The sequence below is a fragment of the Macrotis lagotis genome, chromosome 2 (genome assembly GCF_037893015.1).
Source record: "Macrotis lagotis isolate mMagLag1 chromosome 2, bilby.v1.9.chrom.fasta, whole genome shotgun sequence".
Taxonomy (NCBI): Eukaryota; Metazoa; Chordata; class Mammalia; order Peramelemorphia; family Peramelidae; genus Macrotis; species Macrotis lagotis.
Window position 1 is genome coordinate 314,144,371 of NC_133659.1, and position 10,144 is coordinate 314,154,514.

Below are 10,144 nucleotides of genomic sequence, written 5' to 3' on the forward strand. Positions count from 1 at the left end.
AACTGAGGTCACTAATGACTCTCAGTAGGAAATGGCCCCGACTAAGTGTTTAGAGAAAGGGAGTTCTTCCAGTTGCTGCCACTTTAGGGAATTAGAGGCCCCACAAAAATGAGTAAGCTCCAGACTTGCTCATAGCAAACCCAAATATAGATGCCTGAGAGGATTCTTGGGGTTTTTTTAGGTCATGGCTTCTTTTACATTTTTCCCTCTTCTGATACAAAATACTTATATTGTATCCCAGCAGCTACTACAGTGCTTGGTGATTAATAAATGCTTATAGGTTGACTGTTTGATCATGGATCTGTGCCTCTTGAGAGGCAGGCTGGTGGAATGAATAAGATTTGGCATTTAAAACGACCTGAGTTCAGTTACTTATTAGCTGTGTGAACCTGGCCCAGCCTTAGTCCTCAGTGCCTCACTTTTCTTTCCTGTAAAAAGAAAGTGGTGTAGGTGTAAACTCTGGAATTGGAGTCAATCTGAATCCTCAGGAGTTGATTATGTGACCCTGGAAAAGTCACTTCCATAACAAGTTTTCACATACTCCTACCTTTCTATTTTCTGCTCAGGGATTAATAATCAATCAACATTACCTTTACTACTAGGAAAGGTATTTATGATTCTAATTGGAAGAAGTTCCCTTCCCCGGAAACTACTCTCCAGTCCCTCATATCCATCTATCAATCAATAAACATTTATTATATGCCATTGCCCCGGGCATAAAAAAGACAGCAAATGAAACAATCCCTATTTCTTGGAAGTTTGCCTCTCAATCCCCTCTTCCCTAGGTACCTCTCCTACTCCCCTTTGTTCTATGATTGGATCCTCAGCGATCCCCATTTTATTCTTATAAAATTGCTCTCCGTGTTAGATCTGTACCTTCCTTCCCAGAAGTTGCCTTGTATATATTTTCTATTATATATTTTTTTTAGGTTTTCGTAAGGCAAATGGGGTTAAGTGGCTTGCCCAAGGCCACACAGCTAGGTCATTATTAAGTGTCTGAGACCAGATTTGAACCCAGGTACTCCTGACTCCAAGGCTGGTGCTTTATCCACTACACCACCTAGCCTCCCCTTAAATTGTAGCTCCTTTTGTCATCTTTTAGAAGCTGCTTTGAGTTTTGACTCTAGCCTTGGAACATTTTTTTTTTAGGTTTTTTGCAAGGCAAATGGGGTTAAGTGGCTTGCCTAAGGCCACACAGCTAGGTCATTATTAAGTGTCTGAGACCAGATTTGAACCCAGGTACTCCTGACTCCAGGACAGGTGCTTTATCCATTGCACCACCTAGCCACCCCTTCTATTATATTTTCTAGGTATATCTTGTTTCTCTTTAAAGATAATGTAAATTCCATGAGGACAATCAAGAAACATTTATTAAGAGAGCCAAGATGGGGAAAAACAAGAAGACATACAACTGAATTCCCCACTCCTCCAAAGAGAACTAGAAGACATATCAGACTGAGTCTTGACTGGGAAATCCAAGAAAATATTACCATGAGTCATTTTTCCAGCCCAGGTCAACATAAGGAGAGAGAGAAAGGTCTATGAACATGAACGATGAAATCTAGCCAGGAATGGTTGTTCTAAGCATTCCAGATCAGGGAGAGGCTGTGTACCAGGACAAAAAGATGTTCCAAATCCAACATCAGAGGCTCTAAATATGGGCGGGCTACAGGAATAAGTACAAATTAGGAACTCTGTTGCTCACTACCCGGTTCTGGGTCAAAGACCTAGGGCTAAATGAAGAAAGAATCTCAACCCCAGGGAGAGAGGTGGACATAGACTCTCTGCTAGATACTGAGCAAGGATAAAGTTCCAAAGAAGCAACATCTATGTGGCTTTGACCTTGGAAGAAAAGCATAATGTGGGGGCCATGGTGGGAAAGGGTCTCAGTTCTAACCCAACGTTCAGTCTGAAGCTTGAAGTATAATAACCAGGTGTGGAATCCCAGGCCCAAAGGGATGCCACAATTCGCTTACTCTATACCGACAATTCCAATTGACTGATCAACAGTGTTTGAGTCCAACAGTAGTCTACTGGAAATCCAACCAGGGAAAGCATGCAAAAGTGTTGCTCAGACCCAAATGCAGATCCATAGGGCGGAAATAAGTCCTTTCATTTTAGGAATGTGAAATTGGTAGTCCTTAGCCCGAGCAGTCCCTAATATCCTAGAATAACAGAATACTCAATACTCCTGATAAAGCAGCAAAAGGATCAGCTCAGAAATTCCTTTGAACTGTACTAGGGCTTGGCCTTAATATAAAATCTAAAGTCAGGAAGTAAGCTGAGAAGAATACTAAAATTATATAAATAAAAGTTTGTGATTAAAAAGTTATGCTTACAAAACAAACCCAGAGGATGAGAACAACTCCAAACTATCTACAAGCTGAGCACCAAAGCAAAACACAGCTTAGGTACAAGTTCAGAAGTTTTAACTAAGATTCTAGGAAGAGTTTTTAAAAAGTGCTAAAAATGTTTTTCACAAATGAAATGAAGGTACTAGAGGAAAACTACTGTAAAATAAGAGAAAATTATAGGAGGAAAAATTAGGAAGGGAATTAATGTTTTGACATAAGAGGTATAAAACCTCACCTAGGCAGTAAAATCCTGAAAATTAGAGCAGACAAAAATAGAAGATAATGACTCTATGAGTCTACCAAAAATGTTAAAATTAAATTAAAAGACTAATAAAAAATAAGCAAAAGTGTAAGACATCTCATTATAAAAAGCAACTCACCTAAAAATTAGATAGGGGAAAGAAAAATTTTTAGTAATTAATTTTGTTTCATTTTTATTTTAACATTATTGAAAGATTTTTTTGAGGTCCATTTTTTCCTTCCCTCCAGTCCCTCCCCCAAATGATATCAAAGCAAAATGATATCAATTATGCCTGTGAAATAATGTAAAACCTATTTCCATATTAGCCATACTGCAAAAATAAATAAATAACTAAACTAAGTAAGTGAAAGAAGTATACTTTAATCTGCACTCAGAGTTCATTAGTTCTTTCTCTGAAAGTAGATAGCATTTTCTTGAAACATTGTTTTGTTCGGTTAGCTGTCTTTCACAGTGGATCATTGCTAAAATATTGTCATTACTGTATACAATGTTCTCTTGGTTTTGCTCACTTTATTTTGTATAAGTTCTTCCCATTGATGGGCATACTCTCAATTTCCAATTCTTTGTCACAACAAAAAGAGAATTAAAAGTCTTTTTTTTCTTTTTCTCTGATTTCTTTGGGATACAGGAGTGGTAGTGCTGAGTCAAAGGTTATGTACATTTTTATAGCCCTTTGGACATAAGTCCAAATTATTTCAGGAGAGAATTTAAAGACTTATGGGACAACCTGAAAGTCATTTTCAACAAAAGAATCTAAACATCATAATTTAAGACATCATAAAAGAAAGCTACCCAGACCTCTTAGAAACGGAGGACAAATTAGAAACAGAAAGAATTCTCTGGTCACTTTCTGAAAGAAGCCCCAAAATGAATACTCCAAGAAACATCTTAGTCAAAATCCAGGGTTTCTAGATAAAAGAAAAAATACTGCAAATAGTCAGAAAAAAAGTAAATAGCAAGGAGCTACATTAGGCTCACACATGATTTAGCAACTATCCTTGTAAAAGAGCAGAGAGTTTGGGAATATAATATTCTATAAGCAAAGGATAAAAGTTTATACACAAGAATAACTTGCCCAGAAAAACTGAATATAGTTCTCAGGGGAGTGGGGATGGAGAGGAGGGAAGGGGTGGGAAGGGAGAGGAGGATGTACCATTAATGAAATAGAGAACTTCCAAGCATTTCTGATGAAGACAAAAACTGGAGAAACTTTAAACTTCAAACCTAGGTGTGAAGAGAAATGTAAAAAGTTAAAAATTAGTGAATCGTCATAAAGAACTAAACAAGGATAAACGGCCTGTATTCAAATATGGGGAGGTGATATGCTTCCCTTCAGAACCCTGCAGGTGGTAGAGGGAATCAAATTAGAAGGAGGGTCTGGGAGTGATTTGTTTGGTTTGAATAATCTTAAAGTAGAATGAAAAGAAAGGAAAAGGAAACTATTGGGGTTAAGGGAAGGAAGAGAAAGGGTGTGCAAGTAGAAGTCTGTACAGACAAGGTGGAGGTGGAAGAGGGAATGCCTAACACTTGCACATCGCTGTTATCTGAACTGTTGCTGTTGGTCCTTCATTTTTGGCTAGGACCAATGACATCACAGATGAATTAGTCAAAGGAAGGAAGAAAACACACCTTGATGGACACAGAAATATATTTTATTGAACAGACAAACAGTAAAGGAAGAGGAAAACAAAAAGAATGCACAAAGAGGAAGGGTAGATTAAAGAAAGGGTTAATATTAAGCAAAGCAGATTCTAACCAAGGAAGTAAAATGAAAATTTATGGCAGCTCATTTTGTGATAGAAGGGAATTGGAAACCTAGGAAGCACCCATCAATGAAGGACCAGACAAGTTATGGTGACTATACATGATGGAATACTATTATTTACAAGACATAATGAAGGGAAAGATTTCCAAGAAACCTGGGAAGATTTGTTTGAACTCATTCAGAGTGAGTTGAGCAGAGCCAGGAGAACAAAGCATACAATGAAAAGAATATTGTAAAGGCAAATCACTTTGACTTAGAAACTGATTACTGCAATGACCAACCAGAATTCTAGAGTTCTCATAATAAAATATCCTACCTACCTCCTAAAAGAGAGATGAAGTACTAATCAAAGTCATATTTTTTGGACATATCCAACATAAAAATTTTTTTTTGCTCAATTATATATGACTGTCATATGAGTTTTGTTTCCTCTTTTCCATTTGGGGTGGTATAGGGGTGAAGGTAGGAGGGCAAGAAGGAAGTTTTATGCTAATTTGAAAAATTTTAGTAAAATCCCACAAATATTATATTCAATTTGTTTATTTTATTATTATTATATTTAATTAATTAAAAATATGTCAAACACTGTTAATTGAAATATGTCAGAAACACAGTTTCTTCCCAAAAATGAGATCACATTTTAATGTCTATATAGAAGAGATATGATTGCTGTTACCTTTTCTTTATCTTCAAAGAGGACCAATGATGTCAAAGGGTGACATTTTGACCTGTGTGTGATTTGGTCGTTAAGTGATGTTTCACAAAGTTTTTAGCCTCATTCTCACTTCCAGAGTCATCAAAATCCTGTGGCAAGACAAGTCAAACCGATAAACCATGTAATGGTCTGGATGCAGTGGGTGACCAAGTTCTAATTGCTTATGTGGACAGATAAAAAACTTGTTCCAATGGCCATGCAGGTGGCTGAAGCAGGTACTATGGATCACTTAGAGCTTTGAACTGAGTTTTGAAGTTAACCAGGAAAGCCAGTCCCAGAATTCCTAGCACCTATGCACAGGCATAAGATTTTTTAAAAAGCATACAAATGGGGCTGCTAGGTGGCGCAGTTGGAGTCAGGAGTATCTGAGTTCAAATCCAGCTTCAGACACTTAATAATTACCTAGTTATGTGGCCTTGGGCAAGTCACTTAACCTGAGTCCAAATCCAGCCTCAGACACTTAATAATTACCTGGTTAATGTGACCTTGGGCAAGTCACTTAACCCCATTGCCTTGCAAAAACCTAAAAATAAAATAAAAAGCATACAAAATGCTTCTGAGTGGTCAAGTTTTGGGCTGCTTTTCTTTCTTTCTTTTTTAAAATTATGAAATGCTTCACAAATTTGAGTGTTATCCTTGGGCAGGTCATGCCAATATTCTCTATATTGTTCCAATTTTAGTGTATATAAACTATACAAACAAGGGGAGAACCTTCTTGCATTTCTTAATTCTGAACTATATTTTCAACATAGTTTTCGCTATGATGTCTTGAAACCAACTGGCCACTGAAGTCACTTAATATCAAGATAGATGTCTTCGTGGGTCTAGCAAATTCTTTGCAAAATTTTCTCTGCCTTACAATTTATATCCCTTTTTGTCCTCCTCATTGGACCTTCCAATATTTTTACCCCATTGTTCTTTCCCAGGTCATCACCCCGATATAATCTCTTCCCTTTTCGATCTTGATTCTTTGGTGAACCTGATCAACCCTATACCATTCTTTTTTCTTGAATCCATTACCCCCTTAGACTATTGTATATCATGCCTTGCCAAGTCTCAACTTTGGATTTCTCCCACCATTCATTGCCTTTGCTCCTATTTCATGTGCTTTTTAACAGAGCTGGAAAAACCACAAAACCATATTGATTGGATCTGCTACATATTTATGCTACATAATCTTAATTGGGCACTTACTTTGGTAAGGAAATACTTCTAAACTTCCTTAATTCATTCCCCGATCACCACAAATGTTTATTCCATATATTTTCATCCTTCCTTGAACTTCCCATGACTCTACCTTCCCCCTACCCTCTTGCCTCATACTTCACTGAAAAAAATGGAAGTCATTCCCCTAGAGTTCCCTTTTCTTTCCTCTTTATCTCATATCACTCAAATGTTTTCTCCCACAATTTCTTCCTTCAGTCCTATGTCACATGAATGGGTGACCCTCCTTTTTTGTTGTTTTTTTTGGGGGGGAGGGAATTTATCAAGGCAATGGGGTCAAGTGACTTGCTCAAGGTCACACAGCTAAGTAAGTATTAAATGTCTGAGACACATTTGAACTCAGGTCTTCCTGACTCCAGGGTTAATACTCTATCCACCTAGCTGATCCTTCTTGAGAAAGCAAACATCTCTATTCCATTCCATCCTGTCTTCCTCAACAGATTTTCCTCTCTGTCATCCCCATTCTCTCACCAATCTTCAACTTCTCCTTGTCCTCTGACTGCTTCTCTGCTGCTATTTTCCATCCTTTGAATTTCATCACTTTATCCAACCATCCCTTCTAGCTTTCATCCTATTTCTCTCCTCCCTTTTGTAGTTTTTTTGCCATATTATTGAATTTTATTTTATTTTATTTTTTGGTTTTCAGCATTCATTTTTGACAAGGTTTTAAGTTCCACATTTGTCTTCTTCCCTCACTTCCCTGAACCCTCCTCTTGAAAGCACATAGTCTCATATAGGTTATACACATATATGTTTTATATATATATGGGTTATACATATATATACACACATAACCAGGTTAAACATAATTCCATATCAATCAATGAATTAAGAACAATGGGAAGAAACACAAAACAAATTTTAAAAAATTGAAAGTGGTAAACCTTATTGTACTGCTGAGAAGAGCTGCATCCATTAACTATTTAATCCTGGGCAAATACCTTTACCTCAGTTTTCCCATCTGTAAAACGGGAATAATAATATTTACAGCATCTATCTCATAGAACTGCCGTGAGTATGTAAATCTTAAAATGTCCTACTGTAAGATATAAATTAGTGCACAAAAGAAATCACTTTCCTTTAACTCATCAAATTCTCCTCAAAATTTTCCTAAGAAATCATTGTTCCCATTACAGAGTCTATCCTCTTTATAATTTCTGCTTGCCCATTGACCTTTCTTACACCCTTGTCTTTTTTTTTTATGAAGATTACGCTAGCTTCATCCTGGAAATTTTACCATGCTCCCTTTTCACCTGTCTCAGCTCCTGACTCAATGTACTTTTCCACCTTGCTGCTTTCCTTCTCTCCCTGACCCTTCTCTTTTATGTGTGCTCTTCCTTTCTTAGAATATAAGATTATTGGGGACAGGGATCGTTTTTTTTCCCATGTCTGTGTATTCAAAGTGCTTGTCGTATCTGGCACATTGTCTTTGTTCAGTCATTTCAGTTGTGTCTGACTCTCTATGACCCCATTTTTGGGGGTTTTCTTGGTAAAGATATTGGAATGTTTTGACATTTCCTCCTCCACCTCTTTTTACAGATGAAGAAACTGAGGCAAACAGGGTGAAGGGACTTGCCTAGGGTCATACATCTAGGAAAGCAATTGAGGATCAGACTTCTAGGACCTACACTCTATCCATTGTGCCACCTAGCTGCCTGATACATAATAGGTGCTTTATAGGTTCTATGTCTATTCTAGTTATATTCAATCTGTAGCCAAACCCTATCATTTCTAATTTTGCAACATCCTATTCTCTCCTCTGAGGACTCCACCACCACTCCAGTGCATCCCCACCACCTGTTCTATTGCAATAGCTACTGGTGGTTCTGCCTGCCTCAAGTCTCTCCCCATTCTAGTCCACTTACCAGTTACCAAAGGCTTTTTCCTTAAGTGCATGTCCAACCATGTCATTCCCTCAGTCAGTAAACTTCATTGACTCCCTATTACCTCCCAAACCAAATAAAAAACTCTTTGTTTGTCTATTAAAGCTTATCACAACCTGCCCCCTTCTTACCCTCCTAATCTTCTTACTTTACTTTCCTCCACTGACTTTGCCATCCAGACCCCATTGGCTGTCCTCCATCTCTAGAATTCTCTTCCTCCTTAACTTAGCCTTCATGTTTCCTTGGTTTCTTTCAAGACTCAGATCAAATTTTACCTTCTGCCAAAGGCAGACCTACCCACCTACCTATTACTACTGCCTTCCCTCTGGGATGGCCTCCTACGGACCCTGAATGTCTTTTATGTATCTAGTTCTATCCAAGTTGTTTTACTCCTTAAAATGTGAGTTCCTTGAAGAAAGGCACGCTGCTTTTGCCTTTGTTTGTACTCAGCAGTTGGCACATGATCAGCACTTAAGAGTTTGTTTTCTTGATATTTTCATAATCTTGGACTACGATGAGTCACAATTGTTTTTGTAAATTGGAACAATTTATACTATAACAACAAGGTAAAGAAAAATCGCTTTGAATGACTTAAAAACTCTAATCAATTCAATGATTATCCACACTTACAACAGATCCGTGATGAAGCATGCTGCCCAGCTCCTGAAAGACCAGCAACAGACAGACGTAAGGTGGAGAATGAGATTGGACGTGACCAATGGGGGGATTTTTCTTTGCTTGACTATGCATATTTGTTGCAAGGATTTTTCTTCTCTTCTTTTTTTCTTGTCTTTCCAAGGAGGGTAAGGTCAGGGTTCGGGAAGGAAGAAAGAATATAAGGAAGGTTCCAGTGAATCACATACAGGCAGGATGGCTTTGCAAGTTACATGATGAATTTTTTAGTTTACATTGCATTAATTATATATTAAATGATTTTATTATTAACACTTTAACTTCCTATCCTATAATGTACATGGAAACAATATTTTGTTGTGTTAGGGTTTTGGGGGGTGTTTGTTAAGAATAAAAAAAAATTAATTGTCCATAGTGATCTTTTGTTTTAGAATGTAAGCTTCTTGAGAGTAGGGACTGTCTTTGTTTCCTCAAGCTTAGTATAGTTCCTGGCACAAAGGAATCATTTAATAATTTGAATTGATTGAATTGAATTAATAAAGCACAGTAGCCTTCCTTGATTCTTTAGAAACAGTGTTGAGTGATAGAAAAAAGGTTGTGAAGGTGCTAAGAATTGCCCGATCCATGAATCATGCGCAAAAACGAATTTCACTTCAGGTTCATCATGCATGACCCCAAGCTAATCTACTATTGAAAGAAGGCAATCATATCTCTATAGATATTAAAATGTAAAAGCAAAAAAAAAAGGTTATGACTAATGAGAAAGGTAGCTCAGTTTACCCTAAGAGAGGAAGAGAAAGGAATTGGCAGATTTTTTTTTATTGACACCCTAGAGATTGGGAGTAGATTTGTGATTTTATTGATTAAAAAAACTCCCAATGAGAGAAGCTTCCTTTACTAATGCAGGTCAGCCTCTACTCTGCAAAATACTCTTAAATGTTTTTTTATTCATTTTGAACTTAAATTAAAAAAGACAAAAAAAATCAAAGAACCTTTCAGCATAACATAAAAAGGAACATATGAAACCATGAATTTCCATTTCACTCAGTTTACTTTCTATTTGGAAAACTAATGAATATTATACATCATTTTCAAAGCTACTCTGCTTTTCAGTGTTTTCCAGTATACACTTTTTTATTTTAGGTTTTTGCAAGGCAAATGGGGTTAAGTGGCTTGCCCAAGGCCACACAGCTAGGTAATTATTAAGTGTCTGAGACCGAATTTGAACCCAGGTACTTCTGACTCCAGGGCCGGTGCTTTATCCACTGCGCCACCTAGCTGCCCCAGTATGCATTCTTAAAGAGCTGC

At 37.3% G+C, this 10,144-nt stretch overlaps 1 pseudogene; it reads right to left on the reverse strand.

Moving 5' to 3' along the window:
• Nucleotides 1-5,695: 5,695 nt before the first annotated feature.
• LOC141515706 (U6 spliceosomal RNA) lies at nt 5,696-5,796 on the reverse strand (annotated as a pseudogene).
• Between the last annotated feature and the right edge of the window lie 4,348 nt (nt 5,797-10,144).